We start from the raw sequence: 9830 nt of genomic DNA on the forward strand, positions 1-9830 counted from the left end.
ACAAAGAGTGCAATGCGCACCACCTGAAGGATGGACATATTTGAAACTCGGACGGAGGGGGGGGCAAGGGCAACATACGTAACCTAAACATCTGTACCCCCATAATATGCTGAAATAAAAAAAAAAAAGAATGTAATGGAAGAAGACACAAATAAATAAAAAGATATCCCTTATTCATGGATTGAAATAATACAAAATGTCCATATTATATAAAGCAATCCACAGTCCTTGTTAAATCCCTATTAAAATCCCAATGACATTTTTTTGCAGGAATAGTAAAAAATTCAAAACTTTCTATTAAACCACAAATGACCCCAAATAACCAACACAATCTTGAGAGAGAACAAAGTTGGAGTCCTTACACTTCTTATTTCAAGCTGTTACAAAGGTATACTAACCAAGAGTCTGGTATTGACATGAAAAGACTCATAGATCCATGGAAAAGAATTGAGAAAGCAGAAACAAACCCATGAGTATGCAGTCAACTAGTTTTTGACAAGGGCACCAAGATACACAAAGGAGAAAGTATAGTGTCTTCAATAAATGATGATAAAAAGTGGCTATCTTCATGTACGAGAATGAAACTGGACATTGATACCATATACAAAAATTAACTCAAAATGGATTAACATTAAACATAATACCAGAAACTATATAACTTCTAGAAGAAAGCATAGGGAACAATTTCTTTGACATTAGCCTTGACAATGCTTTTTTATCACACTAAAAAAGCATAAGTAACAAAAGCAACAAAAAGAAAAGAACAACAACCGAGAGTAGATCAAACTAAAAAGTTTCTGCACGGCAAATGAATAAAAAAACAACATCAAAGAGCAACACAAGGATTGGGAAAAATACATCTGATGAATGCAATCTTTAGAATATATAAGGATCTCAAACAACTCAATAGCAAAAAAAAAAAGTAAAGTAGAATTTAAAAGATACAAAGGACATGAGTAGATACTTCTACAAAGGAGACATAAAAGTGGCAAATATGTTTATGAAAAAATGCTCAATATTATTATTCATTTGGGAAATGCAAGTCAAACCACAGTGAGATATAATCTCACACATTACAATTTCTGTTATCAAAAAGAGAAAATAAACGTTGGCACAGGTAGGCAAGAGGAAGGGGAGAATGAGGCAATATGGCGCCTGCCGACAGGCTTGGGTCTGTGGGCCGGGAAGTGCCCCGAGGGAGCTGGGAGCCTAGTACCCTGTCCGCAAACTAGTACAACCACTGTGGAAGCAATAGAGAGATACCTCAAATAGATACAAGTAGAACTACCATTTGATCCAGCAATTCCATTACTGGGCATCTATCCAAAAGAACAAAAGACATTCTATAAAAAAGACACCTGCACTTGAATGTTTATAGCAGCACAGTTCACAATTGCAAAGATGTGGAAACAACCCAAGTGCCCAACAATACATGAGTAGATTAATAAAATGTGGTATATGTATATAAACCACAGAGTTCTGTTCAGCCACAAAAAACAATGGTGATATAGCACCTCTTGTATTTTCCTGGATAGAGCTGGAATCCATTCTACTAAATCAAGTATCCCAAGAATAGAAAAACAAGCACCACATGTACTCACCATCTAATTGGCATTAACTGATCAATACTTACGTGCACATATAGTAATAACACGCATCGGGTGTCGGGCAGATGGGAGAGGGATGAGGGGATGGGTATATAAACACCTACTGGGTGCGGTGTGCACCGTCTGGGGTATGGACATGCTTGAAACTCTGACTTGAGTGGAACAAGGGCAATATATGTAACCTAAACGTTTGTACCCCCGTAATATGCTGAAATAAAAAAAATGAAAAACAAAAACAAAACAAAAGTATCACTGAATGAAAAATAAAAAAAGAAGGCATTGGATTTTAAGACGTAAACAATATTTTATGTCACTAAATTTCTAGAATCACACTAAACTGGAGTGAAACTTGCAAATCACCTCAAAAAATAATATAAATATGGTGAAACATAAAGATTTATATTTTTGATACAGTAACACCCAATTTTTTTTTCTGAAAGCAGGACTCTGAAGCTCATTCATACAAAGCACAACCTCCCAAGAGATATTCTAAAAGATAAGAAATAAAACCTTTGTGTATATTAAATATTCTGGAGGTAAGTGATCCTCACCCAAAGTGACCAGGTTTCTGTAGTTCTCTAACATCACATCCCTATACAAATTCCGTTCAGCAGGGTCCAGGTATTCCCACTCCTCTGGAGAGAATTCTATGGCCACGTCCCTGAATGTCAACAGCCCCTGAAATAATAATAAATAAATAACACATTGCTGTGTGGCCTTTGGCAGAGTTCTCAGGGTCCGGGTATTTCCACTCCTCCAGAAAGAATTCTATGGGCACATCCCTAAATGTCAACAGTTTCTGAAAAAATAAGTAAGTACAGTATTGACCACATAGCCATGGGCAGAGCTCTTAATTTGACTCAAGATAAAAGATTTAAGAGTACTGGCTCTGCCATATATGAATTACCTGAATTACACAAGAAGATATATTTTAGCACAGTAATATTTCTTCAGATATTCTCTACCTCTGTGGAAAGAAAATGCAATATGATTAATAAAATTAATATAGATACTATGATTACATAGAATTTAAAATGTAAAACTAAAGCACCAACACAGAAATACATATTTGTGAGTGTTATATTTATATAATACAGGATCGGTTGTGTATATTCCACAGATGGAAAAGTCATGGTGAGTTAAAAGCATATTTCTCAAATTTTATTGTATATAGCAATAAACTAGAGATCTTGTTATAATGCAGATTCTGTTCAGGGGATCTGGGTGAGGTCTGAGATTCTGCATTTCTAACAAGCTCACCAGTGATGCCAAGGCCTCAGGTCTAAATGCCACACTTGTGAACAGCAGAGGGAGAACATTGAGGGAAGAATTCATGGATGACATGGAATTGAGAGTTTTATATAATATACAGGTTATAACATAATAGCAAGAATTGTAGCAATCCTTTTTCAACATTTACTACACTAGATATCATTCTAGAAATTTTTCATATACTAATGTTTAAACCACAAAATAATTCATGAGAAAAATAATAGTATTCTTTCCCTTTTATGAGACTATTTTGTCACTTATTCAGTAAACAGTAGAGCTTGGGTTTATCTGACTTAGAATTCATCTCCAAAGGATATACAGGTCAATATACAGAGACAACCTCAAAAGAATGTTCAGAACAGGTTTCATAACTGAGAAGAGTAATGAAAACAAGTTATGAAGGCAGCAAAACAAAATTGGTCAAATAATACTTACATTATCTGCTGACAAATGCATAGACATGATCAGTATATACACGTTAAAAGTGGTAGTCTATAACACTTGTGTAAAGAAATAAATGTATTTGATTGTAAAAAATTATAAATCTCTGTTGATGATTTCCTAACCATAATATAGAGACCACCACACTCAATGATATAAACAAAAATAAGAGCTATTTTTTTTTTTTTTTTTGAGACAGAGTCTCATTCTGTTGCCCTGGCTGAGTGCCGTGGCGTCAGCCTAGCTCACAGCAACCTCAAACTCCTGGGCTCAAGCGATCCTCCTGCCTCAGCCTCCCGAGTAGCTGGGACTACAGGCATGTGCCACCATGCTCGGCTAACTTTTTCTATATATTTTTAGTTGTCCAATTAATTTCTTTCTAATTTTAGTAGAGATGGGGTCTCGCTCTTGCTCAGGCTGGTCTTGAACTCCTGAGCTCAAACAATCTGCCTGCCTCGGCCTCCCAGAGTGCTGGGATTACAGGCGTGAGTCACCATGCCCGGCCAGAGCTATTTTTCCTGATCCTGGTATTTTTTTTTTTTTTTAATTTCTTGGTTAATTTGTTCTATGTGCCCTGCAGTATCTTAGAATGTTAAGAAGCTTAAATACATCACTTATATGTTAATTCTTGTTCCCTTTCTCTGAAAATACAGAGAAGTAATAAAGAAGCATATGTTTGTGACATGAGGATAGAATAAAATGGAAACCTACAGGACTGAGGCCTGTCTTAACGAACCAATTTCAAAAGCAGTATCTCTAGTCAACAAATATGAGAGCCTTTATTTTCCAAAGCAAGCTACAAGAAAATGGAAACTATAAAGGAGAGTTTTTTCATTAGATGTGATGGTCTATACACATCACTCTGTAAATTTCCCCAAGATAGCAATTATGACAAAGAGAAAAAGAATTAACTTTATAGGGAAGGAATTTGGCAGAGAGTCCCTTAACCAAGTGAATGAAGTTACCATCAGCTGTAGTTAGTCAAATTGATTATCGGGTGTCAATGAACACAGATGGACCATAATCACCACTGTGATATGAATGGAGAAAAATTCATTCATTATCTGAATCTAAACATAGAAAGCAGAATCTGTGGGGGAAGGCACAAGTGATAGCATGTCTTCAAATTGGCCATATGATTTTAACTGGAAGCCTGGGCTAAGAACCTCTTAGCTAATTCTTGCTTTTCAAGCTTCTATGTGCATATAAATCCTTTGGTATTCCATGCCCCACTCTAAGTAATGTAGTTCTGCAGGTTTGCAAATGGTCTATGAATTGGCTTCTATAACAAGTCCCCTGTTAATGGAGATGATGCTCTTCCTAGACCCATTGTTGGTAGCACTAAACTAGAGGCAGCAGACACAGCACAGAGTCCCCTACACCCAATACTTTTATCACAACACAAATACTATCCTGAAAGATCACATTCTTTGCTGGCCATTTGAAGTTTACAGAAGGCTGGAGAAGGCAGCAATGTCTGAGTGAGTCTACATTTGTAAAACAACATGTGCACACGTGTTAATGCAGTGTTTACTGAGCAGGTGCCATGTGCTCCCAAGTATGTTACAGAGCTCTGTGTTAGGAACATCACATTGTGTGAGTTAATCTTCATATAATAAAAATACCCTGGGAGTCAGACACTAAGTTTCCCCAAATTCCAAGCAAGTTTTAAAAGAAAGACCCAGTCTTTCCATTTCTCTTTTATTTCCCTATTACTGATTTTAAGAAGAAAATATATAAAATAAAACCTAAATACAGGCAGTGTTACAGAAAAGGTTGGAGTGTAGTTCAGAGAAACTTTTCACTGTTGTGTTAATGTTTAACTTTTTATAACTTGTGGAGCAAGTACTGGATAAGCAGGAATGAAAAACAGATTGCTAGGTGGGATATATCTACAAACACATGTCGTAATAAGAAAAAAGTGCCCCAAATGTATATTCCTTTGTTCCCATTGACCTGCTTTTGTGTTTTAAAAACTTGTGACCACTAGCTTTGGAAAGACAGCGGGGGCAGCCACCCAAAAGTCTAATCTCTTCTATTTAGTTCTGTGAGATGAGATTCCAGGCTGCAGCCAAACCTGATAAGGCTCAAAAGAGGGTGGATCTGGGCAGGGCTAAGGCAGGGAGCAGGCCTAAGGCTTTTCATCTCTATGCTGCTGGTTTGTTTTCAATTCTCTTTCTTAAGCCTGCCCAAGAGAAGTTTTACTCGCAGAGCTTGTTTGATTTTAATTGTTTAAACTCTATCCTTGTGTATTTAATAACATACAATAACAAGATATTTAACCCAAACACAAAAGGTTTCCTAGGAAAATTATATTAGAAGTTAAATATTTATTCTTAACAAGGTAAAACCAATAGAAATAATCATAACAACTCTTCTGTCCATGAATTGCCCTTCAGATGGTGACATCGGCACATACAACATAAGTGGCACAAATAATGACCAAGTCTCCTGAAAACCTCCCATCTTGGGACTGACCACACAATGCTAAATTCTGCCATTGATACATTTGTTCTAGACTGACAGTTTCTGCACATTAATGACCACGACTGCTTCATCTTGTTCTCTCATGGTCAGATAAAATGTAGGCAATTAATTTATCTATCAGTTTGCATCTCCAGGTGTCCTTCTTGTTCTTTGCCCAAGTAATAGGACACTGGAGAAACTCTCTTCTGGGCACAAACCAAGGAGATTTCTTCTATGAGGAGAGAAACATGCCCTGCATCACTCATTCCTCTTCCTCTGAGGTAAAATCAGGATTAAACCCCATTGTCAGCCTGAGCCCAGTGTGCACAGGACATCCCCAGTGTCTCAAAGACACCCAGGTCCTGATGAGAGGGTCCCTAGTGACACTAGGCTGATGCCCCCATAGAGAAGAATGAATAAACCTTCCCTGGTGAAGCAGCTGAACCTGCAGCAGGTGTGCATTACCTATCCATGATCAGCTATCTCTGGGCTAAGAGTAAGGACAAGAATACCCTAATACCCAGGGCACAGTGCACAGGCAGGTATAGTTGTGGTCATGGCTGTTTACATTTTGTGCCCCTGCCTTCCCACTGCTGAGGTGCTACACTTACAGATTCTGCCACCAGATTCTCCTTACACCAGCTGCCCCTCACACAACTGCAGCAAATACTGGACAAGGTCTGGAAAATCCGGCAAACCCCACTCCAAAAATGAGACTTTAAGGTATCTATGTTGTTCTCTCTCAATGCAGAAAACGTTTCCCCTGAGTTTTCTGTAAATCCTCAGTTCAAAGTCTGGCCCTGTCTGTGAATCCCAGGTGGAGGCCAATCTTATATGCGGATTCTAGGTGGGATTAACCTGGCTCTGTGTTCTTGGGTGTTACAGTGAGGGGAGGGAAGCAAGAGACAAGCCCTCATAGGAAGGTTTTAACACATCCTGAAGAACCCCAGGACCTGGATATAAATTTCAAGCTATAAATTTAGGTCTTGGGGAAGTGGGGAATTGGTAGGTGCCATCTGCACGTCCATGGACATTTGTGGAAGAGGATGGAGAAGTTGGGATTCTAAGGCTCATTCAATGCACATGTGAAAGCCTGGTTGAGTTTTGAGGCCCTGTGTATTCTGACTTCACTTTGAGTTCTGAAGCTGACGAGAGCATTGAAAGAAAGAGCTGAAATGACTAATTGCTGCCCTGTGAAGTTACTTTTTGTAGAAATCTTATGTAACTATTCTAGAAGAGACCATAGATCCCAAACAGGCAGAGAGGCAATTCTGCCTACAGATTTTGAGACAATGTACACTTTGCTGTACAATTGTGTGTTGTGAGTGGAGGCCCCAGAGGGAAAGACGCCTTTAGAGTGAAGCCTGGTTGGGTACCTTATATGTTTCCATCATGTCTGGAAAGTCTGGACAACTTTTCAGAAATATAATAAGTAAAAAAATCATCTCCAGCCCCAGAAAACCTGTAAAACCATCCACAATGGTAGAACAGGAAAACTGTTTTATTACATAATTAATCCAGAATGTGATGTGCATCATAAGCACTCTAAGAGATTCCAGAAATAAAGAATAGTCACCATAATTAGTCCACATAGAAGACGTGACAGCATCACTTGTCATATATAGTGCATCCTGCATTCACCTGGTGATGGGGTAGGCCATCTTGAAAGAAAATTTGAATCGGCTATATTGAAGGGAAAAATACACTTCTCCTGTCTTCATGACAAGATGTAGATTTGCAACTTGGAGTTAGGGGCCTGCTGAAGATAGACTCCTACTTTCCTACAAAAACTGACAGGACTCCATCTTCCCCGCTATTTAAATTTGAAAGCAATGACTCTCAGGTCCTAGAAAGAGACACTCCTGAGTCAAAAAGCACAGCAAGGCTAGGCGCGGTGGCTCACGCCTGTAATCCTAGCTCTCTGGGAGGCCGAGGCGGGCGGATTGTTTGAGCTCAGGAGTTCGAGACCAGCCTGAGCAAGAGCGAGACCCCTCCTCTACTAAAATTAGAAAGAAATTAATCGGCCAACTAAAAATATATAGAAAAAATTAGCCGGGCATGGTGGCGCATGCCTGTAGTCCCAGCTACTCGGGAGGCTGGGGCAGTAGGATCACTTAAGCCCAGGAGTTTGAGGTTGCTGTGAGCTAGGCTGACGCCATGGCACTCACTCTAGCCAGGGCAACAGAGTGAGACCCTGTCTCAAAAAAAAAAAAAAAAGGCCGGGCGCCGTGGCTCACGCCTGTAACCCTAGCACTCTAGGAGGGCGAGGCGGGTGGATTGTTTGAGCTCAGGAGTTCGAAACCAGCCTGAGCAAGAGCGAGACCCTGTCTCTACTAAAAATAGAAAGAAATTAATTGGACAACTAAAAATATATAGAAAAAAATTAGCCGGGCATGGTGGTGCATGCCTGTAGTCCCAGCTACTCGGGAGGCTGAGGCAGAAGGATTGCTTGAGCCCAGGAGTCTGAGGTTGCTGTGAGCTAGGCTGACGCCATGGCACTCTAGCCCGGGCAACACAGTGAGACTCTGTCTCAAAAAAAAAAAAAAAGCACGGCAAAAGCCCTGTTTAGCTGTTGCATTTGCTATTACCCCAGCCAGCTCTAGAAGCACAGTCTTGAACATATGGACATTTTAACTCCAGGAGGTCCTAGATGCAAACACCAGAGGGGTGGCCTTGGACACACTGAAAAGTCAATAAAGAGGGTTTGTGGGGAAAAATATTCAGCACATAGACGGTGCTGTCAAGGACCTGTGGGTGAGGGATAGTGCAGGAGGAGCGGGGTTTTTGCTACAAATACAAGCCCTGGAGGAGCTATGTTGTACTCCTCTGTCCACATAGGAGAGATGAGATTATGATCATGATCACTTTTGCCAGAGCCTAGGCTGGTGGAGGGACCAGATTTATGCTACAGACTCAGTTTCTTTGAGTGGGAATTATCCAGAAGTCAGGTACTTATGTTGGTATTTGGTGAAAATCTCTAGAAGCAAATATGTTGTGGGTGCAATTTCTGAGCTTGAACACTTGTCCTGAAAAGGGCATGGCCATGTCATTACCTAGATCACAAGTGTATGAGTGGACAGAAATGACATGGTGGCAGTAGACAGTGATAGATTTGCCTTCAGAACATATTCCCTCTGTGTCCTGGGAAAAGGAAAACATCTCAGAGCTTTCTGAGTTATGTGAGATATACAAAATCGATCAGGCCCAGAGATGAGTATGTGACCTAAGACAACCCCCTACAATTGGCCCTGGGGGCAACTGTTCTGACTAACTGCCTTGCATTATCTTCATGTTCCTGGAATCTGTGATACAAGAAACAAAGTATAGCCAATCAATACCTTGATGAAATTTTAATGTAAATTCTTAGTGAATAACTTAGAAACTTCTTTCCCTTACAATCCCATTTGTAGCTGCTGCTAACAGGAGCTTATTATATTCAGGGCAACTTGAATATATGCTCTGCATATCAATGCTTTCTTTAAATTATTAAGAGATTCTGACCTTTTTGATTATTTTAGGTTCACAGTCATGAGTTCAAGATGGAAAGAGACATGGAATCACAGAACAATTTGTGATGTGACAGCCCATGTGCAGGAGGACAGAGCCTCCCTTCAGCCCGGGCCCTGCCTGACCCACACTGGTGAGACCTGCAGGCCTCACCATCCGTGTGTCCTAGGTTCCCCAAGTGCCCCTCACCGGAGACACTTAATAGTGGAAACCTAAGCACAATAAACAAGTCCCTTTGTTTCGGGAATCTCTCCGGGTATATTATCAGGAATTACTGCAGCATGAGCATGAAGGCGTTTTCATCCCAGCTTTGTCTAAAAATGAACAAATGTGTAACAGTGGAGCCTGGGTCAATAATGTGTGGTGGAAACAGATGGAAACCCTTAACAATAATGTCATGATGTACATGTGATGATACACAAAGGGTGTCATAATTCATGTAATAAATTAGAGCAAGATTAAAAATCTGATTCTATTGTTTTTGCTTAGTTTGTGTATGTATGTTTTCTATGAATTGTGATAAAATATATCCCCTTT

The sequence above is a fragment of the Propithecus coquereli genome, unplaced genomic scaffold (assembly GCF_000956105.1).
Source record: "Propithecus coquereli isolate 6110/MARCELLA unplaced genomic scaffold, Pcoq_1.0 Scaffold340, whole genome shotgun sequence".
Classification (NCBI taxonomy): Eukaryota; Metazoa; Chordata; class Mammalia; order Primates; family Indriidae; genus Propithecus; species Propithecus coquereli.